This window comes from Canis lupus, chromosome 32, assembly GCF_003254725.2.
Source record: "Canis lupus dingo isolate Sandy chromosome 32, ASM325472v2, whole genome shotgun sequence".
NCBI classification, from domain to species: domain Eukaryota; kingdom Metazoa; phylum Chordata; class Mammalia; order Carnivora; family Canidae; genus Canis; species Canis lupus.
In genome coordinates this window covers 492,230-518,413 of record NC_064274.1, presented here as the reverse complement: position 1 = coordinate 518,413, position 26,184 = coordinate 492,230, and the positions used below count along the sequence as shown (strand labels likewise).

General features: G+C 42.3%; 1 long non-coding RNA gene across 1 annotated transcript; it reads left to right on the top strand.

The window, feature by feature from the left end:
* Window positions 1-1,367: 1,367 nt before the first annotated feature.
* Window positions 1,368-26,184, top strand: LOC112647377 (uncharacterized). The gene is made up of 5 exons (XR_004811256.2): window positions 1,368-4,243; window positions 7,489-7,579; window positions 11,765-11,841; window positions 20,865-20,942; window positions 22,270-26,184. It is a non-coding gene; the product is annotated as an uncharacterized LOC112647377 (long non-coding RNA).

Sequence of the window (26,184 nt, the reverse complement as noted above, 5' to 3'; positions counted from 1 at the left end):
ATAACATCAGAGGTACCAGTGGTGTATTCTATATGATGGGGGGGGGGGCGGTGGAGGAGGGGGAGGCGTACTTAAAAACAAACCTGGAAAAAAATGAACCTTCTAAGTTTTCTCTATACATTTACCCACAGGAGAGACTGCTCTAGCCATTAAGAACATCCCAGCCTCGTTGAGTCAGGTGGTTTTCTTAAGTTTAGTGGGAACCGAGAGAGGTGGAGTTTGGATTCTGCAGCCGGGCTCGGGGGCAGTGCAGGCCCACAGTGCTGTGATGTCCGGCAAGTTCCTGAACCTCTCCAGGCCTCACATTTGGCCCATAAGGAAAACGGGGATGAGTTACTTGCACCCGCCTTTGGCTTGTTTTGATGCTTAAATGTGAAAAGACGCAGCAAAAACATCTGGCACATAAATTTAAACTCTTAAGCTTTTTTTTTTTTTTTTTAAACTGAAAAGACACAGGAATGTTGAACAGAAAATAATTCTTGTACAATCCAGATAAAGGCTTTAAAGACAAGCCAATGAGGCCGAGAGGGAGAGCTGGGTGTCTTGGTACAACAGGAGGCTTTTCTGCTACGTCTTCTTGGACCCCCTCCGGCCGCGGCTGCAGTGTCTGGACCTGCGCGGGAGCGACGAGACGGGGGCTGCGGGATGCGGGGTCCGGGGATGCGGGGTGCGGGCTGCGGGGATGCAGGATGCTGCTCCGCCCCTCGCCGACGAGATCCGCGGCCTGTGCCGAGCCCCGGGCCCGAGGCCCGACCGCCTGCCCCCGCCTGCTGCTCCAGGCCTCGGCCTGAGTGTCTGCGCCTCCCGGGGTGAACCAGAGCCGACCCCGGGATCCCGGGCGGGCGGCCTCTCCGACCTCAGCGTCGACCTCTCCTGCACCAATCCAGGCAGCATCCCACCCTCCCACCGCCACTCGGCACCTACTTTAACAGAAAGTCCTAAGAACTAACCCCGCCCTCTGGTTGACCCAGGGACCCTGCATCCTTAAGAGGCGCAGGGTCGCCCCAGCACTCACCTGTACCCCCTACATTCACTCCATGTCTTTCACGGCCAGAGGCCCCGACCTCTCTCCCAAAGCCTATGCCCTCCAGGGCTGAGCCAGCACTTGGTAGGCGCAGTGGGCATGATAAAGGGGGCACAGAAGTGCAAGCACTAAAGAATGTGGCTGATCCCAGGCACAGGGCAGGGAGTCTTGAGTCTTATTGGCTCAGTAGCAGGTCCCAGAAGTAAGACAGGTTTGACCTGGCCTCGGCCTTCAGGACTTGCTGTTTTGCCGCCAGACCAGCCTTATCTAACAACATACATAAGAGCTTTTGGTTGCCTAAAGATGACTGGCGGCGGGGGGTGGGGGGTGGGGGGTGGAGAAGGTTCTTGGAATAAGGCAACTTGAAGGCCTCCTGGCATCTTCCCTGAACCCCTAGGCAAAATAGGCTAAGAAACACTGAGAGTCTACCACTTTAGCGAAGTATTTAAAGACCCAGATAAGACACAAACTTGTTAAATTAACATGCTTTTTTTTTTTTTAAGATTTTTTATTTTTTAATTCTTATTTATTTATGATAGTCACAGAGAGAGAGAGAGAGGCAGAGACACAGGCAGAGGGAGAAGCAGGCCCCATGCACCAGGAGCCCGACGTGGGATTCGATCCCGGGTCTCCAGGATCGTGCCCTGGGCCATAGGCAGGCGCCAAACCGCTGCGCCACCCAGGGATCCCTAACATGCTTTTCAATTGAAGGAAGTAATTCTGCTATTCCTCATCTCCTACCCCCGTCTTTTTCTTCTTCTGACATGTGGCTTTCTCAATTAAAAAAAAAAAAAAAAGTTTTCACTTCCACCTTTTTTTTTGTTGGAGTCTATGCATTCAAGCAGATTGAAGCCAAAGGTCTAATAAAAATATTCTAGAATTTGGATTTGATATGTATTGAATTGCCTGACAATAAAAAGCACCGTCAGACTCTATTAGGATCAACAAAGGCAATGTTCTGTTTACATATCTAAGGCTTTTTGAATCAGAATAATCCTACCCATCCTTTATTGAGCCTATTGGGTGCCAGGCACTGGAGACGATGGTATTACCTGTTGGGTAGAAACCAAGCTTCAGAAGGGAAAAACTTGCTGAAAGTCAGGTGCCCGGTGAGTGGTCAGAGCTGCTGCTAAACGTTCCTGTGTCTCCAGTGTACTGCAGCACCTCCCCTAAAGCCCACAGCTCCCCTCTTCTTCCCTGTGCTTATTGACTACCTCACATTAAAATATTCAGGTTACAGGGCGCCTGGGTGGCTCCGTCAGTTGGTGTCTTGCTCTTGATCACAGCTCAGGTGATCACAGGGTTGTGAAGTCAGGCCCCACATTGGGCTCCAGGCAGGGCATGCAGCCTACTTAAAAACAAAACAAAAAGCTTGGCTTGACATAGAAATATTGTCGTCTTGCCAGTTTTGAAAAATCCTCAGATTCCACAAACTTCGCTTTGGCCACTTCCAGTGTTTTATCAGCTTCCTCTTTGATATCAACTCTTGGAAGACCAGAAATCTTGGAAAAAAATAAAAAACCAAACTTCCTTTTTTAAACCACCAAAAAAAATAGATAACATTTATTTTCTCTTATTATGAAAATAAACTGTAGTCATTATAGAAAATTAGAAATGCAGAAAAGTATAAAGAAAATTAATCACAATCTTGTTACTGAGAAATGACCAACAGTGCAGAACAACGATCAGGGTACTTCTCTCAATTTTGTTTGTGTGGATATACATATCTTTTCCTAAATTGGACTTGCTGTATTTTTCTACAAAGCAATATATATTCTCAGAAGAAATGGACACTTAGATTATCTTAACAAACCTCTCCCTCTTTTCCTCAAAATACTTTTTTCCAGCTGGGAGTTTCTCTGTCTCTGTCTCTCTCTCTCTCTCTCTCCCTCCCTCCCTCTTTTTAAAGACTTTTTTTCTATTTATTTGAGGAAGAGAGAGAGAGAGAATGAGCAGGGGGAGGAACAGAAGGAGAGGAAGAAGCAGATTCCCTGCTGAATTGGAAGCCTGATGCGAGGCTACCCATCCATCAGGACCCCGAGATCATGACCTCAGCTGAAGGCAGATGCTTCACTGACTGAGCCACCCAGGTGCCCCAGCTGGGAGTTGTTAAAGGATCCTTTTCTCTTATTAGCTCTTTGCAGGGAGCCCTGAGAGGGACAGGGTAAGTGCCAGGCCCCTAAAGAGACAAAATGAGACATTTGTGGAACAGAATGGTTTGGTGCCATTGTACGTGCTCTGAGAAATTCATAGAGGAAAAGTGAGTTTGAACTAGCTTTGAGTGGTGTGTTAAATAGACTACATACTGCCAAACTGAGGCATAAGCAAAGCTCAGAGATCTAGCTGAGCCCAGAATGAGTCCGTTTCAGATTTAAATTTAGGATGAAATTCTCTTTCAGTAGGTGTTCAGTGCCAGGTGTGCTGAGGGGAACGGTCTAATAATACTGAATGAACACATGAGTTTGTGTCCAGTTGTGCTTTTCTTTTTTTAAAGATTTTATTTATTATTTATTTATTTATTTATTTATTTATTTATTTATTTATTTATTTAATTTATTTAATTTATGAGAGACAATGAGAGAGAGGTGGAGACACCGGCAGAGGGAGGAGCAGGCTCCCTGCAGGGAGCCTGATGCAAGACTCAATCCCAGGACCAGGGATCATGACCTGAGCCAAAGACAAACGCTTAACCACTGAGCCACCCAGATGCCTTTTCATCTTGAATTGTGAATCCATATTCTTGCACAAGGATCACCTATCATATGTACCCATTATAAGGAGAAGACTTATTTTACTTTAAGGCTTTATTTCTTTTCTTTTTTTTAAGATTTTTATTTATTTATTCATAGAGACACAGAGAGAGAGAGAGAGAGAGAGAGGCAGAGACACAGGCAGAGGGAGAAGCAGGCCCCATGCAGGGAGCCTGACGTGGGACTCAATCCTAGGCCTCCAGGATCACACCCCTGGCTGCAGGCAGCGCTAAACCGCTGCGCCACAGGGGCTGCCCAAGGCTTTATTTCTTAAATGAAAAACTCATTTCCCTTTTTCTTACGTTTCTCATTCATTCATATTGTACTTTTCTCTTCTCTCAGATTCTGCACCAGTATCGTGGCTCAAGACTCCAGAGGCCACATTTACCATGGCTGGAATCTGGATTATCCTTTTGAAAATTTCTTGAACAAGCTGACCGTGGATGTGCAATTCATAAAGAATGGGCAGGTATAGTTGTACACTATAAGATTCAGAAATCAGAGAGACTTGCTAACCAAAGTTAGCAATCACTAGGATGGCCTGCTGCTTAAGTGTGTTATCACTTTAAGGTACAGAAAACATCAACTCCTGAAAACACAAAACTGCAAGAGAGGTTTATGTCCATTTTGCTCATAGAAAGAAGGGTCATTTATTATTGTGGAGTATGTACTTAGAGAAAGCAATTAATTTTCCTTAGGGAACTCTCAGTCACCCACTTATCCTGGTGAGTCAATTCTTTCTCTGCTTTCCCATATTGAGACTGCTTCTGGAATAGGGAGGGGCTGCATGGTGGAATGACTAGAAATGGCCAGCTTTGAAGTCTGACAGTCCTGGGTTTGAATTCTGCTTCTGTCACTTACTTCCTGCAAGAATGTGGGAAATTACTCAGACACATTTTGCAGGTGACAGCTCAGGTTAATCATTACTTTATGGAGGTAGCTATACAGGTTACATGAAGTAATCTATGCAAAGCATATGATAAATGCTTGATAAATTAATAAATGGTCCTTCATTCTATAAGCACTCTCTTAAGTATGATCTTTAAAAAATTATATTGAGATCATTTTACTCTCATCATAAAAATGTAACCTAATATGTACTATTTTCATATTTCTGTGTAAGCATCTGGAGAGACAGCTTTAATCGATGTTCATTCAATACACAAAGCATGTTATTGCCATGAAACAGCATGCTAAAGCCAGATTTTGGCTTTGGGGGACACTTTAAGGATAAGGACTATATTTCATATGTTCTTTGCATTTAGGGGCTGAGTCACAAATGCTGCAAACTCATTTATTCAATACTTACTTGGTCATCTGGTTTTACAAACAACTTTTTCTCATAAAAAATTAAAACTATACAGAAATACTTAAGGCGAAAGTTTCTCATTTTCTCATTTCATTCCTTTACTTCTCCACTGTTAACAATTTGGTTTATAGCTGAAGAATTATTTAAAAAACGGTTTTAAATGGTAACAACGACAGAATATCCATGCATGCTGTGTTCTAAAAGGAAATCTGCTGAAATGTTAGCAATTCTTACTGGATGATGGGACAGTAATCCTTTTCATTGGCAGCTTTGTGCTTTCCTCCATTATCTACAATAAAGCAAAAATCCTTTAAGTTGACAAAGGAATAAATGCAGTAAAAATAAATTATTTCAACAGTTCTCTCTAGAACTCGCCCTGTTACTGCTTTATTTGTCCCTGTGTGTCCTGGAGCGGCCCTGAGAAATAGCCTGCTGGTGTGGCTTGACTCTCAGTACTCAAGTTATTACCAAATCCAGCAGTGTACGCTTGAATAGTGTCTCTCTGCTGAGGGCTCATGGCCGAGACTGTTTTTGCTAAATTAGGAAGAAGTTATCCACAACATAATTAATCTCTTATTCTTGAATATTGTACATAATTTTTAACGTATTTTCACATACCGTTCCTCATTAGATCCTCACCATGGCCCTCCAAGCGGGCACAAATCAACATTTTCATCCTCATTTTCCAGATGAGAGGTGGAGGCCTGACATAGACCACCACAAAACCAGGCCTTTGGCCTCTTACTGGCTTTCTTCCCTCCCGCCCAAACTCAGACTTCAGTGGTGATTCAGAGCCTCCTGCTGCAGCTAAGGGTTTATGTTAACCGACCTGGCAGAGACAACTGGAAAGTGCAGACATTTAGAAATACAGTTTTTCAGAGCTGCAAGGTAGAGCTTGTAACTTATACCCCAGAATTATCTATAATTATGTAGTATAAAATATCTTGGAAACTACAATGTGATTTTGATTTTCAAACTTTAATTTGCTCAGCCTTTCAAGAGTGACCCTAAAATGAGCGTCAGTGTATCATGTGAACAAAATGACAGTATAATTACTTTTTTTTTCTTCATATAATTACATTTTGTAAAGGCTTTGGCAGCAACGTAGAATTATGCCCATTTTACTGCCATGAATGGAAATGGAGAGAATTCACTGGAAGCCCTCAATGAGCCAGGAAAATGTCATTTATAAAACTAAGGCCACTGCGTTTTTTTCTTTGTAGTTTAGCCACCTTAAATTATTTTTACAACCCGATGAGGTAGAAAAAAATGATTAAAACGATTACAGATGTAAGGTATAGCTTTCTAAGGAAAAATATTAGCCCAGGTCTGTTTGTATCTGAAAATAAAAAATGTTGGTTAACCTTTATTGAACAGGCATTATTCTAAGTATCTCTTTAAAAATGAAATCTGGTATCTGCAGTAACTGCCAGAGTGTGATTGGAGCTCGTTACCTTAATTTAAAGTGGGCGTGATCCCTATAACTCATGGGATAACCATGAGGGTTACATAAGAGATACATTTAAAATTTAAATATGGGGACGCCTGGGTAGCCACCCACACCTTTGGGTCACGGTGTGATCCAGAGCTCCAGCCTGCTTCTCCCTCTGCCTGTGTCTCTGCCTATCTCTGTCTCTCATGCATAAATAAATAAAATATATTTTTAAAATAAATAAATAGAAAATTTAAATATGATTATGACTGCCAAACAATCTCACTTCCTCTTATCTCACAGAACTTACAAGATGCATGACCTTTATCTCTTACAATCAAGTCAACACAAGTTTTTAGTCAGAGCCCATTTGCTATTTTTAGGATAGAGTTTCTCAATCTTTCGGGGCATGATCCCCTTCGATGAAGCCTATGATCCTTTCTCGGAATGTTTTGTAACACATACAATGAATAGATTACAAAAAAACCCAGTTATGTTGGAATTCAATATTACACTTTTTCTCAACACAATCCGTGTATCTAATAACCGTGTATCTAATAACTACCGTAGTTTCAGGGTAGTGATAAGTTAAGAATGGCATTTCAGGATGCATAATTATACCATGTCAAGATAAGTATGATACCATTATATATGTGGAGGTATCTGCTATGTCTGTGGTGGCAGAGTCATAGGCACTGCTGTGATTACAGGATTTGTTGTGTGCCTCTGTTACTGAGGAAGTGAAGTTTTAGTTAGAAATGAGTGAAAATAAAGATGTGCCTTTTTTCCCATTCAAGATCACTGACCCACTGACTTCTATCAATGGAACCTCCAGGTTAAACCTTTCAGAAGATTTTAAGAGTTTTTATTATGTTGGAACTTATAAGAAAAAATTCCACGAGTGGGACAAAACAGATGATTTCAATGTATATTTGGTGGGAATGGCAAAATGATACCTATCTCTTGATTTCAGGTCGCATTCACAGGAACCACGTTTGTTGGCTATGTAGGATTATGGACTGGTCAGAGTCCATACAAGTTTACAGTTTCTGGAGATGAACGAGGTAATCAAAACAAATTCCTGAGCATTTTTAGCCATATTTCTGGTCAGTTCTCTCCAGGTACTTCATTTGCTCCCCCAACTGAACATACAGATGAATACCTACCATACCGTGTAGCAGGGACTTCCAGTCTAGTCGGAGGTCATGATAAGGAGTTTGGATTTTAAGTGTAATGAAAGCCTGAGGAGGATTTTAGACCAGGAAGTGAACAGATCGGATTTACATTTTTTATTTTTTTATTTTTTAAGGATTTAATTCATCCATTGGAGAGAAAGAGAGATAGAGCATAAGCAAGGGGAACAGCAGGCAGAGAGAGAGGCAGAAGCAGGCTCTCCATCCAGCAGGGAGCTGGATGTGGGCTTGATCCTAGGACCCTGGGATCATGACTTGAGCCCAAGGCAGATGCTTAACCAACTGAGCCACTCAGGCACCCCCTGATTTATATTTTTAGTTATGAATTTGGCTGCTATTTAGAAATTGGGTCGTGTTGGGGTATCATGGAAGCAGAAGACTGTTAGGCGTTGTACAGGCAACAGCTGTAAAGTACTTTATAGTATACTGTGGACTTAGTTCTGAGTTTTCTCACTAGACTTTCACAACGGTCCTGTCAGGCAGGGCTGATAGTGTTAACCTCACTCTGATGGAGGAAGCTGAGGCTGGGAGCTGAAGTAACAGCTGGCAGGTGGGAGAGGTGGTTCTCAAACTGATCTCCTGGTCCTGGCCCAGTTGCTCTGTTGGTTATACTACCCCACTGCCATTCCCAGAGCTCAGGGAATATCAGTCAGTTCCGTGGTGTGGTAGGAAACCCGAAAGTCCACAGATCCTTGTCTCTGTCCTCAGGAACTTGCAGCTGAGCTAAGGAGAAAGACAAAGTTTAGTGTTGGTCATCAGATGAACGCTTGATTGACTTCACGTTGTTTCCTTTGGTTAGGTCTGTTCTTACCATTTTACGTAAGGCTTTAACAGGAGGATGCTGGCTGAGTATAGATCAGTGGCCAGTAATCAGTTCTTTATCCTAATGGATTTCTTCAGCATTTTCTCAAAAGTCAGCTGTGGGTGAGACTGAATCTCTTTTTTAAAGATTTATTTATTTTAGAGAGCAAACAGAGGAGGGGCAGAGGGAGAAAGAATCCTCCAGCAGACTCCCCGCTGACTGAGGAACAGTACATGGGGCTCAATCCCACCAGCCTGAGATCATGACCTGAGCTGAAATCAAGAGTCAGATGCCAAATCAGCTGAGGCACCCAAGCTCCCTGTTGTGAGACTGATTCTCAACCAATGGTACTCAAACCACAGCATGACAGTCACTGAGGTTTTACACAGAATGTCTGTAAACAAGTGTATATGTAAAAGCTGGACTTTGTGGGCTTTAAGTCATTTTGTGACTTAAATTGTTTAACAAACTGATTACTAGAACCTAAGATATAAACAGTTTAAATATAACTGAGTTGGGGCGCCTGGGTGGCTCAGTTGTTTAAGCTCTGATTCTTGATTTTGGCTCAGGTCATGATCTTGGGGTTGGGAGATGGAACTCTGCATGAGGGTCTGTGCTCAGTGGGGTGTCTGCTTGAGATTCTCTCCCCCTCCCTCAGCCCCTCTCCTTGCTTGTGTGCACACACTTTCTCTCTAAAATAAATACATAAAATTTAAAAATCCTTAAAAATAATTGAGTTTTTCTGTGACAGTTTGAATACTGACAAACTGCCCCCCCTCTTTTTTTAGAAGAGAGGGAGAGGAGATGAATAATGGAAGAGAGAGAGAGAAAGAGAGAGAGAGAGAGAGAGAAGCTTAAGTAGGCTCCTTGCCCAGCATGGAGCCCAGTGTGAGGCTTGATCTCAGGACACTGAGATCATGACCTGAGCCGGAATCAAGAGTCAGATGCTTAACTTCTCAAACTGATTTTTTTAAAAAAAATATTTATTTATTTATTTATTTGTTTGTTTATTTATTTATTTATTTATGAGAGAGACTAAGCACACAGAGGAAGAGGGAAAAGCAGGCTCCTCACTGAGCAGGGAGCCTAATGTGGGGCTCCATCCCAGGACCCTGGGATCATGACCTGAGCCAAAGGCAGATGTTTAATCGACTGAGCCACCCAGGCACCCCTCAAGCTACTTTAATACTTATTTTATCCTTATATTAATGAAAACCAATTATATTGTAGTCTGCTAAGATGAAGTTAAAATGCCTGAACAATAAGGTAACATGTCTGGGTTGAGATAAGATATTCATTAAGTTTCTGGACCTTATGGAGAGTGCCTACAAGGCCTCTGACTCCCCTGGGAAAAGGTAGGGATATGAGGGGGATCAACAAATTGCATACAGTTTGGGGAGGCTTAACAAACCACCTGGCAGGTAAGGTCTCAGACTCGGGAGCCAGCCTGCCTGGTTTCAGTGTTGGTGCTGTCCCTTGCTAGCGTGGCGACCACACCCGAGGTACCTGGAAAGCAGGGGATGACGATGGCTGCCGTGAGGGTGAAGCAGTTCATGGATGTGGAGCAGAGCGGTGCCTGGCAGAGTAAGGGCCATGGAGCACTTGCTGTCGTCACATCTCCAGGCCCGACCTCTAAGCCCCACGTTGGAGCCCCAGCCGCCTTCTCCGCCTCTCCACTTTGATGGCTGCTAGGTGTCTCACATTTTGCATGCTTAAGCAGGTCTCTTGCTTTTTTCTTTTCCCTTTTTCTTGCCCTCACTCTGCCTCTACCCACACCTGTTACTCTCCTGGGTTTCCGTGTCTCAGGATATGGCACCCCTTTCTACTGCACTGATTGTACCAGGAGAATTTTTTGACTCCTCATTCCCTGGACCTTAGTTCTACCACCAAAACCAGGCTGTCCCTGACCATCCTGTCCACCTCCACTGCTCGGCTAGTTGCTGTCACACCTACACTGCTATAGTTGTGGCTCATCTGGTCTCACCCTCCAATAATTCTTTCTCTTCTTTTTTTTCTTTTTTTTTTTTTAAGATTTTATTTATTTATTCTTGAGAGAGAGAGAGAGAGTCAGAGACATGGGCAGAGAGAGAAGCAGGCTCCATGCTGGGAGCCTGATGTGGGACTCGATCCTGGTCCAGGATCACGCCCCAGGCCGAAGGCAGGCGCTAAACTGCTGAGCCACCCGGGCTGCCCTCTTTCTCTTCTCAGCAGCTAGTATGATCAGGTTGTTCCCCTGTTTAAAACCTGCATTGAATTTCCATTTCCCTTAAAACAAATCCAGATTCCTGACTCTGACCTGAGAACTCTCTGTGGCCGCCTCCTACACCTCATTTTATGCCTGTCTCCTCCTCATTCCACTGGCACCAGTGTCTCTTTTTCTGACATCTACCAAGTTTGTCCCTGCCTTAGGGCCCTGCCAACCAACGCCTTCTGTCTGGGATGTTCTGACCATCTTAGCTCAAATGTCTATAACTCATAGAGGCTATCCTTAACATTTCTCTCAAAAAGACAAAAATGTCATCACTTGCAATTGTATCATCCTGTTTTATTTTCTTTATGATAGTTATCAAAATCTTATTTGCTTAATGGCACACTAATTTCTCCTTTTTGCTGTTAAATTCCAAGGATCTGGACCAAATCACAATATGGCACATAGTCGATGCTCAGTGCTTATGTCTTGGATGAATATATTTCTTTGGAGATAAATCCCCAACAAAGATTTTTTTAAGATGTTAAAAAATAATTTTGGAGAATGTCTGTAAACTCATATTTAAAAAAAAAAAATGTGAGCCCAAATCAAATTTAAAGTTCTGAAAACACATTCTCTTAGTCTTCCTACTCCTTATTGAGCCACTTCTGTTGATAGCTACATAATTCTGTTTGCCTGGGATGATTAGTAGAATTGTTTACTTTCACATAATTATCATTGCTTCTAGGAACAAAAGATATATATATATATATATATATATATATATATATATTACAGAACATTCATGGATACACATGCAGAATATTTCAGAATATTTCCCAATCCCTAGAAATTTGTATATATATAAATTATATGTTTCTATGGGTGCCATGAAATTTAAGCTTTATCTTTGAAAGCTGGATGCCAGTAAACTCACTCTTCATCCACCAACTTTCCTCTCCCATCATTTTGTACCATGGGGAAGAAATAAGATATAAGGAACTTTAAAATGTGGCACTTGGGCAAGAATTCATATATATTCTTTGTTTCTCCCTCAACACGGCAGACAAAGGCTGGTGGTGGGAGAATGTGATCGCTGCCCTTTTTCAGAGACACTATCGGATCAGCTGGCTTATCCGTACTGTGAGTACTTTTACTGTTGAGCCCCCCCACCCTGACTTCATCTTCTGTGTGCTCCTGTTGTAATGCTTCCTTTCATTTAAAAATGTTATTTTTCATGTAAGAAGCTCCTAAAAAGGATAAGCATCTAAGCGTTTGCAAAATGCATATCAACCTTCATGATAATAAGTATCAAAGATAAACAGAGCTGGAAAGGAGTTAAATAGTTATAAATTATAAATTTACAGTCATAAAATAAGTTGTGGGCATATAGTGTTCAGCATGGTGATTTTAAGAGTAGATCTTAAAAGTTCTCATGCAGAAAAAAAATTGTAATTATGTATGGTGACAGATATTAACCAGACTTACTGCGGTGAGCATTTTGCAACATATGCAAATATTGTATGCCTGAAACTAGCATAATGTTATATGTCCGTCATACCTCAATAAAAAGAAATAAGTGGTGGGGACAGATTTTAATCAGTCGTATACTATTGTAGTAGGGAAGAGTGTCCAGTGTGAACAGAACTCAACTTTGATTTGTACAAAGGCAACCAGGTGTTTTAAATGGAGAATGAGAGAAGGGTGCCTGGGTGGCTCACTGGTTGAGCATCTGCCTTTGGCCCAGGGTGTGATCCCCTGGTCCTGGGATCAAGTCCCGCATCGGGTTCCCCACAGGGAGCCTGCTTCTCCCTCTGCCTGTATCTCTGCCTCTCTCTGTGTGTCTCTCATGAATAAGTAAATAAAATATTTTTAAAAATGGGGGAGGAATGAGGGAATACAGAGGAGTGTCAATAGGCTCTCAGTGGAGTTGGAGAAGTTAAAAATTACAAAAAGTGAAAAAGAGGGATTGTCCGTGTAAAACCTGTCTGGGATTGCTAATGTGCTTATCAAAATTAGCCTCCGACCCTCCTGCAGACACTGGAAAACAGAGGCCCTATCTTTAAGTGTTAGCTGGAACAAACAGTAAATTCTTTGGGCAGCCTTATTTTCTCAGACAGGCACTGGAAGAGGGGTGATGGTAACCCAATGGGTGGAGCCTTGAGGTGTGAGAACTGTTTGTTCAAGAGCTTAATAGGCCCAAGTTAAGGCCTTATCAAGAAAAGGCCTCAGAGGACCCAAGCCTAAGTATGGTCAAGGAGAAAATCTTTGTTATAGACCACAGTTTTAGCCGATAGTGTTAAATCTTTTTTTTTCAATATTTTATTTAAATAATTTTTTAAAATTTATTTATTTTTATTTAAATTCAATTTGTCAACATATAGTATAACACCCAGTGCTCATTCCATCAACTGCCCTCCTCATTGCCCATCACCCAGCTACCCTATCCCCCCACCACCCACCCACCTTTCCTTCCACAACCCTTTGTTTCCCAGAGTTAGGAGTCTCTCATGGTTTGTCTCCCTCTCTAATTTTTCCCCACTCAGTTTCCCCCTCGTTCCTTTACAGTCCCTTTCACTATTTCTTATATTCCCCATATGAGTGAAACCATGTGATGATTGTCTTTCTCCCACTGACTTCCTTCACTCAGCATAATACCCTCCAGTTCCATCCACATCGAAGCAAATGGTGCGTATACATCGTTTCTAATGGCTGAGTAATATTCCACTGTATACATAGACCACATCTTCTTTATCCATTCTTCTGTCAAGGACATTGTAGCTCCTTCCACTGTGTGGCTATTGTAGACATTAGCCTATATATAGCCTTATCTTGATAAATGATTGAGATAAGATATAACAGTAGGCTTTTCTGCAGATAAAAATGTACCCTCCTTTTAGAATCACCATTTGCAAATGTTGAAATTAGCAAAACAAAGACATGAGAAAGTAATTCTGCACAGAACAAAAAGTTTGCTTTACATGACCTATTTAGAGAGTTCCAGACCACATACATGTAAACTGTAATTTGACCACATTTGGTGCAAGGCCCTTCTTGGTCTTGCTCTAAATGATCTTAGTCCCTCTGGACTTAAAATTCTTCTAAACTTTTTGCCTGGGAATTTCCTAAAGCTGTTGACAAACTATGTAGCCTTCATGCATTTTTCAGATGACCTCTAAAACTTTTCATCGTAAGATTTTTTTTTAAGATTTTATTTATTTACTCATGAGAGACACATTGAGAGAGAGAGAGAGAGGCGGAGACACAGGCAGAGGGAGAAGCAGGCTCCATGCAGGGAGCTCGATGTGGGACTCAATCCCGGGTCTCCAGGATCACGCCCTGGGCCAAAGGCAGGTGCCAAACTGCTGAGCCACCCTGGGATCCCTTATCATAAGATTTTAAAGCTGCAAAAAACCCAGTGTGTTGCAAATATGGCCATTTAAAAATAAAACTGGAATTTAAATCTATCAAGGGGAACCTACACGCCAGAATGATTTTTAAATGTTTTAGATATAACTTACATACCATGACACGCACAGATCTTAAGAAGGTAGCTCAATGCATCTGGACACTTGTACACGTTCATTTATTCATCTGTGTAAGCACTGATGAAACAAGATACAGAACAAATGTCCCAAGTCCCTGGACATTTCCCTCCTGTTCCCTTGTAGCCAAATTCTCACCTCCTCTCATACTCTCCTCCGGGAATCCACTCTGTGACCTCTGTCACCACAGATGAGTTTGCCTGTTTTAGAATACATCTAAAGGAAATCCTAGAGTACAGACTCCTTCACTCCGCCTAATGCTTTTCAAATTCACCCATGTTGTTTGTACCACTCACTCGTTCGTTTTCATTATGGAAGAATATTCCATTGTATGAATATGCCACAGTTTATTCATTTTCCTGTTGATAGACATTGTGTTGTTTGCAGTCTTGGGCCGTTCTGAATAAGCCTGCTGTAGAAATTCTTGTACGAGGCTTTCGGTAAACATGTATGTCTGTTTCAGCTGAGCAAGGGCTTAAGAGTGGAATTGCTGGGTCATAAGGCAGGTGTACCTTTAGTGGAGGTGTGGTGCCATGCAATTCCCATACCATACCATTCATCCATTTATAGTATAAACTTCGGGGCATCCCGGGTGGCTCAGCGGTTTAGCGCCGCCTTGGGCCCAAGGCCTGATCCTGGAGACCTGGGATCGAGTCCCGCGTCAGGCTCCCTGCGTGGAGCCTGCTTCTCCCTCACCTGTGTCTCTACCTCTCTCTCTGTGTGTGTCTCTCATGAATAAATAAATAAAATCTTTAAAAAAAAAAAAAAGTAGATAACTTCCTGGTTTTCAGTATAGTCAGAGTTGTGCAACCATCTCTACAATCAATTTTAGAACATTTTCATTTCCCTAAAAAGAAATCCTATGCCCATTAGCCGTCACTGCCCACTTCCATCACTTCCTGAGCCAGACAGATAAAGTGCATGTCTCACCCTGACTCTGCCAACTGAATGAAGTAAGTCACCACTGCCTTCAGTGTCTCTTACATCACCTGGCTTTCTTCTCAGAATTCTGTTAGAGGAAACGGATTGTTTGATCGCTGTTGCAGGATGGTATAGATGACATAAAATGATGTTCCATCACTCCTGTTGCCTCACTTTATAATTTTGCTGAGTTCAGAACAAACCAATTTGATTCTAAATACCTCACCCCTGACAGTAATATGTATATGTGAGGGGAAAGTCCGCAGAGTCCTGCCATGGGTTGATGGTTTATGGTGCTGACTGATGGCACTTTTGCAGACACTAGTATTTTGAATTGTTCTTTTGTTAGAATTTACTCCCATCGCTGGCACTGTGCCTCGGCAGTATTCAGGATGGATGAGCAGAAAACCAACTTTCCAAAAGCAGTGAAGAGTGATTTTGAAGATGCAGGTGGAAAGGGCAGGCTCTTCCACAGGACGTTCTTGTGCAAATCAGCTTGAGCAAGGAGCAGCTATGGAAGCTGAAGAAATGGAAAGTGGTCCCCTTAACTAGACCTTTGGGAGTCTTCATGAACCCTTGGGGGTGTCTGAACACTCTGCTCACTGCTCTGATGTAGCATGCTGTCTTTCATCTCTAAGCCTTTGCCAAACTATTCCATTGAGCTGGAACTGTCTTACCCTCCCCCGTGCCCAATACCCCCACTCTCACCAGCCTGACTTCCCTCTGTCCCTTTGGCTCAGCTTATGTGATACCTCCCTGGGATGCTTCTCTGATGCCCTGGGTGAGGGTGGCTCCCCTGCTATGGCTTTTATAGCAACTGCTTCCACTACTTGGACACCTCTTACATTGTGTCACCACTTCCTGTCATTCTTGGAAGTCTAGAGTAAACAGGGTCAGGTCAGTCAGATTCACGGCTCTGTCCCAACACCAGCATAGAGCCTAGCACGTAGTAGTTATTCAGAAAGTACCAGTTGAAAGAATAAATACATGAGGAAATGTGCAGAATCTTGTATGAAGGTGACCTGCCTAGAAAGCACATGGCCCATATTTGGTGAGCCAGGCCTAGAACTTGTCAGCAGTTCTTTCCTCTTGTGAGAAAAATCCGTCTGCTGTCAGCTCCCCCACTGAGTTTTCTTCCATCTCAGGAGCCCTGATGACAGGAGGATGAGGTCAGAGCAGTTTAAGAAGGTAGCCATGGCTACCTTCAAGTAAGTGACATGCTAAACACATCTGTTCATACATGGTCCCAGACTGGGGGACTCACGCTCCTACTCTTCGGCTCAGCAGAGTTCTGGGGGCCTCTACAGGTCAGGCTTTCAAGGTGCTGTGGGTACAGCAGGGAACCGAACAAATCCCTGCTCTCATGGGACTAGCATTCCACTGGTTGGGAGTGGGGAGGAGGAGAGGTAGGGCAGATAAACAAATATAAGGCAGGTGAGAGGTCCATGAAGAAAAACAGAAGGAGGAGGGCAGTGATTTATTCGTCCTAAATCAGTCTGGTATTGGCACTGCCTGCCCTGGTTCTGAGTGCCTTAATTTCACTCTGTTAGAACTAAACTTCAGACACCATTGGCTTCTCTTTAACTTCCTGGGACGTTCTGCTACCACCCTACTTGGAAATTACTGTTTCTCTCTTAGCCTGTGCCCTGGATAGTAGCATTCTGTGAGCAGTGGCTTCATAGCTCTACAGCCCAGGGTTTTACCCATGTGGTCTTCTGATGTGAACCCCTGGGCCGTAGCTACTCCTGTCACATTAATTAAGCCTGAGAGGCAGCCACAACACTTGTACAGGAAACTCTGAAGGTCCTCTGTCACCAGAAAAGGCAAGCTGACTCGACCAACAGCATGCTCTTCATTGTCCTACTTCATTGCCTTATCTGCACCTTGGACCAGCTCTGTAGGGGTGCAGACACCTTCTTTTGCTTAGTGAGGTGGGGCTTAATTTAATAAAATGAAAGAGAAAGCATCTGGAGGTCAAAACACTTTTATCTCCTCCTTTTACTTCAGTAAATTTCCAAACCCAGCATTTCCTACCTTCTTATCATTCTTATATCTGCTTTCTCCAAAGCAAGAATATCAAAATGGACCTTTTCAGGAAATAGTATAATACAGACAAAACCTGTCAAGCAATTTTTAGTTTTAAATACACAGTTGATTTTTTTTTTCTTTGAAATGACCCTCTCTTACACAAACACAAAACATTTTTCCTGATGGCCTGTGGAATAACTTTAGTATACAGGTACTTTAAGATTCCTGGGCGGTTATGACATTTACAAAACTGGTGTGTGTGTGTGTGTGTGTTTAAGATTTAATTTATTTGAGAGAGAAAGAGAACAAGAGCAGGGAGAAGGGCAGAAGGAGAAGCAGACACCCCACTGAGCAGGAAGCTGGATGCCGGGCTCCATCCCAGGACTCTGGAATCACAACCTGATGCTTAACCTACTGAGCCACCCTGGTGCCCCAAAACTGGTGGTGTTCTTTTCATTTTATACCATAATAGGAATATATCTTCCAATGGTCCTTTCGAAAGCTTTTTCTGTAAGTGTGGCCTGATAAAAAGATTAACATTAAAAAATTTATTCTATAAACAATATTCTAAAAGCCAATACAGGAAAACAAATGAGGCAGTACTTAGCCACTCAAACAAATGAGCTGCTTGGGTAACAAATGACCCAGTATTATGCTAGTAAGCTAGCTCTTTGGTTGGGGGCAGGTGGGATCCGGGGCAGGAGCGACACAAAACACAAAACAGAGACCCTCCTTGAGTTGTAGCATTTATTGCCTTCCATGATGTAAATACTTCTGCCCGGCCTATTTCAAGCTTGTGATTGGCTTCTAAACTTTCTTTAACAGTTAGCTCTCACGAGCCTGTAGGAGCCAGGTCCACCATACAATTGACTGTATCCTTTCCGATAGGGCACAATTTTGCCCTTCTAATATTCATTTTGAAAATAAGAGTGTTCTCTTTTATGTGTTCTTACAGTTTTTAAAATAATTATTATAAATGATGACTATGTCTTTTTAAAAATTAGTATTCAAATAAAATAGTTGTTTACATATTTTTAAAGATTTTATTTATTTGAGAAAGAGAAAGCACAAGCAGGGAGAAAGGGGAAGAGTGAGAGTGAGAAGCAGACTCCCTACTGAGCTTGAGATTCCAGAACCCTAAGATCATGAGTTGAGCCAGGACTCTGAGATTATGACCTCAGCTGAAGACAGATGCTTAACTGACTGAGGCACCCAGGTTCCCCAATAGTTCTCATATTTTTAAAAGAATGCTTTTAAAAGCAAGTCCCATGCTGTGAACAGCCCTTATAATTTTAAAATTAAAAATTTTTAATTTTTTTTCTCTCTTTCTTTTTTTTTTTTTTTTTAGGGCTAGGAATAAAATTTACGTTCTTTACATTTACTAGGGGAAAATGAATGCATTCGGAGTCTAAGTAGTACTATCAGCGTGAAATCAAATTTAAATCCCTTTCTCAAGACAGAAATAATTTGTAAAATATTTCCAAGTATACAGTAGATGCCTTTGTCTGTTTGTGCATAGTCGAGTGCATAAGCACGTGTGTGAGTGGCTTTATGAATTTCTCGTGGTGGGTTCAGAGTGCTTAAGGCTATGTCTGATTATAGGACTGCATCTATATAAGCCAATTGAAATATATTGTATAATTGAGTTAAGCATTCTCCAGTTGTTAATTTTTCCTCTATTAAGACTCTGAAATAAACATATTAGTACATCCCTCTCTACTCCCCATTTTTGGGTTATTTTCCCTGGCTGAATTCCCAGAAGTAGGGTTACTGAGTTAAAGGCTATGAATGTTTAAATGGCATATGAATGTTTTGTTGAAATAGAACTGTTAGAAATTATAAGTAGTTAACCAAGTGATATTTTTCTCTGTTGTGTAACTGAAAACCCAAGAGGAACTGTATTTTTTTTTTTTTAAGATTTGTTTATTAGAGAGTGCAGGAGCAGTGGTAGGGTGAGGAGGCAGAGAGAGGGAGAGAGAGAGAGGGGAAGCGGACTCCTAGCTGAGTGGGGCTGGATCGCAGGACCCTGAGATCTTGACCTGAGCACCACCAAGAATCCAATGTCCACTGACCGAGCCACCCCAAAGAACTGCATTTAAAGGATAATCACCACTAAGCCAGAATTAACACAGATCCCTGACTCTCAGGCCTTTTGCTTGTAAGGATTCCTGGCAACTAAGGCTGTTCACTGTGCGAAGTTAACAGAAAGAAAGCTCAACAGGTAGGACACCTGGGTGGCTCAGTGTTGAGCGTCTGCCTTTCACCCAGTGCGGGATCCTGGAATCAGGGATCCAGTCCCACATCGGGCTCCCTGCGGGGAGCCTGCTTCTCCCTCTGCCTGTGTCTCTGCCTCTCTCTATGTGTCTCTCATGAATAAATAAGTAAAATCTTAAAAAAAAAAAAAAAAAAAAAAAAAAAAAAAAGCTCTATGCTGCCCCCTCGTGCTGTGCTGTAAGATCACACTCACCTGCAATTGAATATTCTCTGAAGTGGCTGCAAGCAGAGAAAATATTAAAATAACAATGGAGAATAGAATTATGACCAAGGTAAATAAGTAGCTGAAGTCCTCATTCAGGGAACCTCCATTGCCCTTGGACAGTCTCTGCATGCACTCATAGTGCTGACTTCAGCCAGGTGTACAGTTTGGGCCACTAATTCTTCCTATTCCTGAACAACCCAGCTCCAGAAGCTTTGAGCATGCATCCCAGCTAGTGTCCAGGACAAGAGGTAGATGGAGTGAGGAAAAGGGGTTTGAGTGTGTGTGCATGCATGTACGTGTGATCATGTTCAGGTTTCTTGCTATGCAGTATGTTGAATAAATTACAGTGTGCTTTTCATCTTTAGATCTGAGTGAACAGGCCCCCTGACTTCAACCCTGAGCTTTCGAGGTTCCACTTAGGCCTTCCTCTAACCCTCCCTTGATATAAATGATATAACCCTCACTGGACCAGGAGCATTTGCCCAGTGAATCTGGCCCAAGTACAGAGCCTCGAGAGCTCCAAGCTATTTCCAGGGCCTGTGTGGTCCACAGTCCTCCGTGGTGTTCTCCCAATGGCAGTGGGTAGCCACCATGGACATCCCATGCCTGGTGGGTGGCTAAGGAATGACTTCTTCCTGGAGTTGTGCTTGAAGCCTCGATGCAAAGTCTGAGGTGTCCACACACTGCCACTTGTGGTGTAGGGCAGAGCAAGGGGTGAGGGCCGATGGCTGGCTCGCCCTCATTGCCATGGTGTGAAATTCTGAGGAGTCTGAGAATCTTCAATTTGAACCTAGCCTTCCACAGGGTTGTCAAAATAGAAAGGAAGGACTCGCTGTGATCACTTGAATTATAAGTTTTAAATATTCTGACATGGGGATCCCTGGGTGGTGCAGCAGTTTGGCACCTGCCTTTGGCCCAGGGCACGATCCTGGAGGCCCGGGATCGAATCCCACGTCGGGCTCCCTGCATGGAGCCTGCTTCTCCCTCTGCCTGTGTCTCTGCCTCTCTCTCTCTCTCTCTGTGTGACTATCATAAATAAATTTTAAAAATTTAAATATTCTGACATATCCAGGCTTCTATTTGTATTATTTTCCTGGGTCCCAAGGGTGAGGGAAGGGCTTGGTATTTTTTCCTCCTCTTTGGAATATTGGAGACAATGATGTGTCTATAAAAATTCCTCTCATGGTTTACAGCTACACAGTTTATACTACAGTGATGACTGCTGCCAGCCCAGAGAAGTACATGACTAGGATCAGAAACCTGGGTTAAAAGTAAGTAAGCAGAGGAGTGGATTCAACCATGTGTGAAAGTTTTGCTAGTTTGTTGTTTGTTGATCCGGGGACATCTGTGGGTGTGTGCTGGTATTTCTCACAGAAGATGGTAACATCTCTAACATTTATACATACAGAACATTTTCTGACAGACATCTGGCAAATGGTTGTAGTTTGTATCAGGTGAATGTCACTGTTAGATATTTATTTTGAATTTGTTGGTAGGAGAGCTAATCTTCTCATGCCCTGTGCCCTTTGTCCTTTATTCAAACCTATTTTCAGGGCAAAGTGTTATCTCTTCACTGACACAGAGGGGGGAATATCTGGGGAGACTTGCATGTCCTCAGAATAATAGCGAGACAAGCCAGCACCTTTGCAACCTAAGAAGATGACAGATAGTGAAGGCAAAGGACACCTGCAGAGTTTATTTCGGGCATTGCTGAGCCCATCAGTGAGTGGGAAGACATGAAGAAAAAGCAGGTGTCCTTTTTGCCAAACCTAGGCAGTTTTCCCTATTGCCGGGGTCTTCTGGAGCTTGTAAACCTGGCCCAGTGTTTTGGGCATTTGCATCCTGGCAGTGTTAAAAATCAGTGTTTGAATTAAGTACATTTATTTTTCTTCCCTTACAGATGATGTCTTAAAAATGAGATTTTTGAAGAGCTAGCTGTACTTTAAAAAAACAAAACAGAGTGAGAGGATTGTATTATTTCAGGAATAATATGGAATCATTCTCGTTAAGCTTTCCAGTCTTGTGAAGTGGGAAGCAGAATCACTTTGCAGCTTGGGTGGGTAAAGCGGATTATAGGGACGCCTCACGTTGGCTTCCATGTGTCGCTTGCCTTGACCCTCTCTGAGTTTGTCTGTCCTGACTTGCACAACTCAACGAGGTCAACTCAGAGGGCGAGCCTCTTCTCACCACAACATGTAGCAATGGTGTCATGCGTCAGCCTTGAAGAAATGAGCTGGCAAGACCTCTGCTTATTATGAAGTGCTTCTGGAAGAGCGCGAGAGAAAAGGTTCTTCTAAAAGAAAATGGAGACCTGTAGTTGAGTAGAGCCTGTTTGAGTGTGTTGTTAGTCTGAGCGTTGATCACGTGTTTCCATGGGATTCTCATTTTGCATAATGAGTCTAGTGTTGCTTTATAAAAACTGATAGGCCTCCTTTTTCTAAATAGCTACTTTCTTACCACTTTTTGAAAGCAATATGAAACCAAATTATTTCTGATTGTCACTTTTCATTAGTTAATAAAATGTTGAAAGAGTTATTGGCAAGGAGAATAAAAATTTTTTTCCAAGACATTTAATGTTGTGTTTTCCCTTCCTTCCAGCCTCTAGAGTTGTGTGGTTCTGAACACCTGTCCCGAGGAAGCAGCTCTCACAGATGTTGCTTAAATGTCAGGACTCAAAGGAGCGCACAACTGCGTTGCAGAATTTGACTTTTTGTTTTCCCGCACGTACAAGAAAGAAACGTCTCTGAGGATGAAGTGAGAAAAGGTTAAAATCCATGAACAGTGAATCAGTGGGATGTTTTTGTTTAGTGAACTAGCAAGAGCAAAGGAAAATGGAATGAGTGGAGGGAAGTGTTAGCCAGGCGCTGGTCACCCCGCTTCACCATAATGCACATACCTCACTAGTGGCCCAGAGCAGTCATGTGTCTTCTTGGGCAGTGTTGGATCCACATAGTTAAATTTCCATCATCTAACGCCCTTTTTAAAAATCAAACATCAAGAGTAGCTTACTCTTGCCAGACATGTTGAACTGTGATGAAGACTAGAAACTTCTACTTATTAGTCACTTCCATTCCTGTTTTCTAGACTACAGACCGTGACCTTTGGATGGAAATTTGGGGAATTACCCTAATTTTAACCAGGCATTGAGGACTTTTCAGCAGGAGAGGGATTTAAGTAATCTAAATTTCTGTTGTTTTTAAGACCTGTGTTCCTTATGCCCTGTGGTTTCACTACAGTGGGTCTAGATGTAGATTTCTTGTTATTTAGCTTGCTTAGGATTTGTTATGCTTTTCAGATTTCAAATTTATCTCTTTTATTCAAGTTTGGAAAGTGCTCAGTTACTCTTCTGTGACTGTCCTATATTCTCTTAAGTCTTCTCTCCTAAACTCCCAAGCATATGTGTTTTCATGCTTTCTATCCTCTGTCTCAGCCCTCTGGTATTTTGGAGGGGAGAAAAATAGGAGGGGGTAGATTTCTCTCTTGATGACATATTCCAGGTAATGTCTTTATTTTTTTCTGTAAAATCAAATATTTCTTCAGTGGATCTATTGAGTTTTTAATATCAAGGATTGATTATGCTTGTTTGTTTGTTTATTTTAGAGAGAGAGAGCATGAGCCAGAGGGATAGAGAGAGAAGGAGAGGGAACCTCAAGCACACTCCCTGCTGAGCACAGAGCCTGATGCAGGGCTTGAGATCACGACCTGAGCTGAAACCAAGAGTAGGACACTTAACGGACTGAGCCACTCAGGCATCCCTATTTATTTATTTTTTAAAAGATTTTATTTTAAGTAACCTCTGCATCCAGCATGGGGCTTGAACTTACAACCACCAGATCAAGAGTTGCATGCTTTACTGACTGAGCCAGCCAGATGCCCCTCAAGGATGATATTTTTATTTTAGATGGGCTATTTGCTACTTTTTCAAACTGCTGGGATTTTTGTTGGATAGTATCTGTTCCTTGCTTTGGTTTGTTTGTTTGTTTTTGTTAAACTTCTTAACCCATACTTATTTTAAACTTTTCTTTTTTTTTAATTTTTATTTATTTATGATAGTCACAGAGAGAGAGAGAGAGGCAGAGACACAGGCAGAGGGAGAAGCAGGCTCCATGCACCGGGAGCCCGATGTGGGATTCGATCCCGGGTCTCCAGGATCGCGCCCTGGGCCAAAGGCAGGCGCTAAACAGCTGCGCCACCCAGGGATCCCCATACTTATTTTATACTCTGCTTCTAAATTCAACCAGCAAGTCCTCAACTTTGCTGTTTGTTTTCACTGACCCTCCCTCATAGAGATTTCTCTGGTGTTCTGTAGTTTTGGATTGTGTTCCTCTGGAAATCCTGAAGGCCAGGATTGACAGTATACCACCCAGAAAAGATTTATGTCTGTTAATTTCTCAGCTTGTGGTTTCTTAGAACATTCGGTATAAATTGAAGCCTCAATTTATATTGTATGAGGGCCAGCCTGTGGTCACATCTTCACAGAGGAGAACTGGCCCCTGCAAAGGCTGATATTCTAACTCCATCTTGTGTGCATCCATGTCCATGTCCTTTTATCTCCCATCTTCCAACATAAGTATCGAAGAACCAAAGATTCTCAGTTCCTGGGACCAGCAGATGTCCTGGGGCCGCCATGACTCTCGTGCCTGCTTCCCTCCCAAGCTTCTCTTTATTTCCCATCCTCCCTATATTCCCTTCATCCCCTTTCATTACTTGCTAGCTCAGCTAAATATTCAACATTTAAGAGAGATGCTTGTTTATTATCTTAAGTTTTATAGTGGGCATGTTTTTCCAGGTATTTATTCCTCCAAAGTATCCAGAAATCAAAGAGCTGATGAGCGATTTTTTTTAAAAGTTCATTCTGTGTAATCATGAAGAGTGCATTGATGGGGGCTGATAATGGAAAAGTGAAAATCAGTTAACTTGACATTTTTGTAGAACAGATAAGAAATTAAGATGGATTGCAAGATATGCAAACAACCTTAATGTTCACAGATGAATGGATAAAGAAAATGTATGTATATGATGCATATTACTCAGCCTTTAAAGAGATGGAAACTCTGCCATAGGTGACAGTGTGGATAAACCTTGAGGGCATTATATTAAATGAAACAAGCTAGTCACAGAAGGACAAATACTGCACATTCCACTTATCTGAGGTTATGGAGTATAGGACACACTACCTCAGAATATGGCACATTGGCATATTGAATATTTTAAGCTGAAGGAATTTGGGAAAACAGCAGAAGCACAAAGGCCAGTCTGACTTCCTCTCCCTAGCCCTTCTTCCTGAAAACAAGTCAATAGAACCCTCCTGCCAAGGAGTCTTCCCTGTACCTGGAAGAATGGAGCATCTTTATCTCTGAAGACAATGGAACCCCTAAAGAATCCTAATGAACAGTTCTCACTAAGTTTTCTCTGGTTCACTATAATTACCTCGTACTCCTCGACCTATCGTATTCCTCTGTGCCAAACCTCCCACAAATACGCACAGAACCGTCTCTTTGGGTCATTTCCTTATGAAGGCCCTCGTGTCATGTGAAACTTAAACTGAATAAATGAATAAATGCATATGTTTTTCTCCTGTTAATCTATCTTTGTCAGTTTAATTCTCAGACCCAGCGAGGGATCCTAAGAGGGTAGAAAAAACCTTTTTCCATCCCCACAAGAAAAAAAAAAAACTTAAAGGCAGAAATATGTTTAATAAAAAGTGTTTTTAGGGGTGCCTGGGTGGCTCAGTCAGTTAAGTGTCTGCCTTCAGCTCAGGTCTTGATCCCAAGGTTTTGGGATCGAGCCCTACATCAAGCCCACGTGGAGGGGGAGGGGGCGCGGGTAAGGAGAAGCCTGCTTCTCCCACTGCTGCTCCCCCCTGCTTGTGCGCTCTCTCTCTCTCTTTCTGTCAAATAAATAGATAAAAATCTTCTAAAAATTTTGAAAAATAAAAATTTAAAAAAGTGTTTTTAGAAAATTAATATGGCTTGGCCTACAGTGGTTGTATAGAGATTGATAGGGTTGGTTTTTAAAGAATCTAATTTTTTAAGTGTACAAGTAACATATACCTCTTTTAAAAATAAATCAGGGGTGCCTCAGTGGCTCACTCAGTTGGGCCTCCAACTCTTGATTTCAGCTTAGATCATGATCTTCACAAGTGGGATGGAACCAATCAATCAGGGGCACCCGGGTAGCTCAGTTGGTTTTGCATCCAGCTCTTGGTTTCGGCTCAGATCATGATCTCAGGATCACGAGATCAAGCCCTGCATCAGGCTCATGCTCAGTGTAGAGTTTGCTTGAGAGTCTCTGTTCCCTCTGCCCCTCTCTGCACTCGTTCTCCCCTTCTCTCTCTCTCAAAAATAAATAAATAAAATCTTTAAATAAATAAATCGAACAGTACATAGTACAATCCTTTGCCTGTCTTCCTCACTCATAGATTACGCTCTCCCCAATAGCATTCCCTAAAGATAACTGTTATCTGTATTTGTGAAGAGTTTTTTAATGCATATATGTTTTAAAATGTAGATT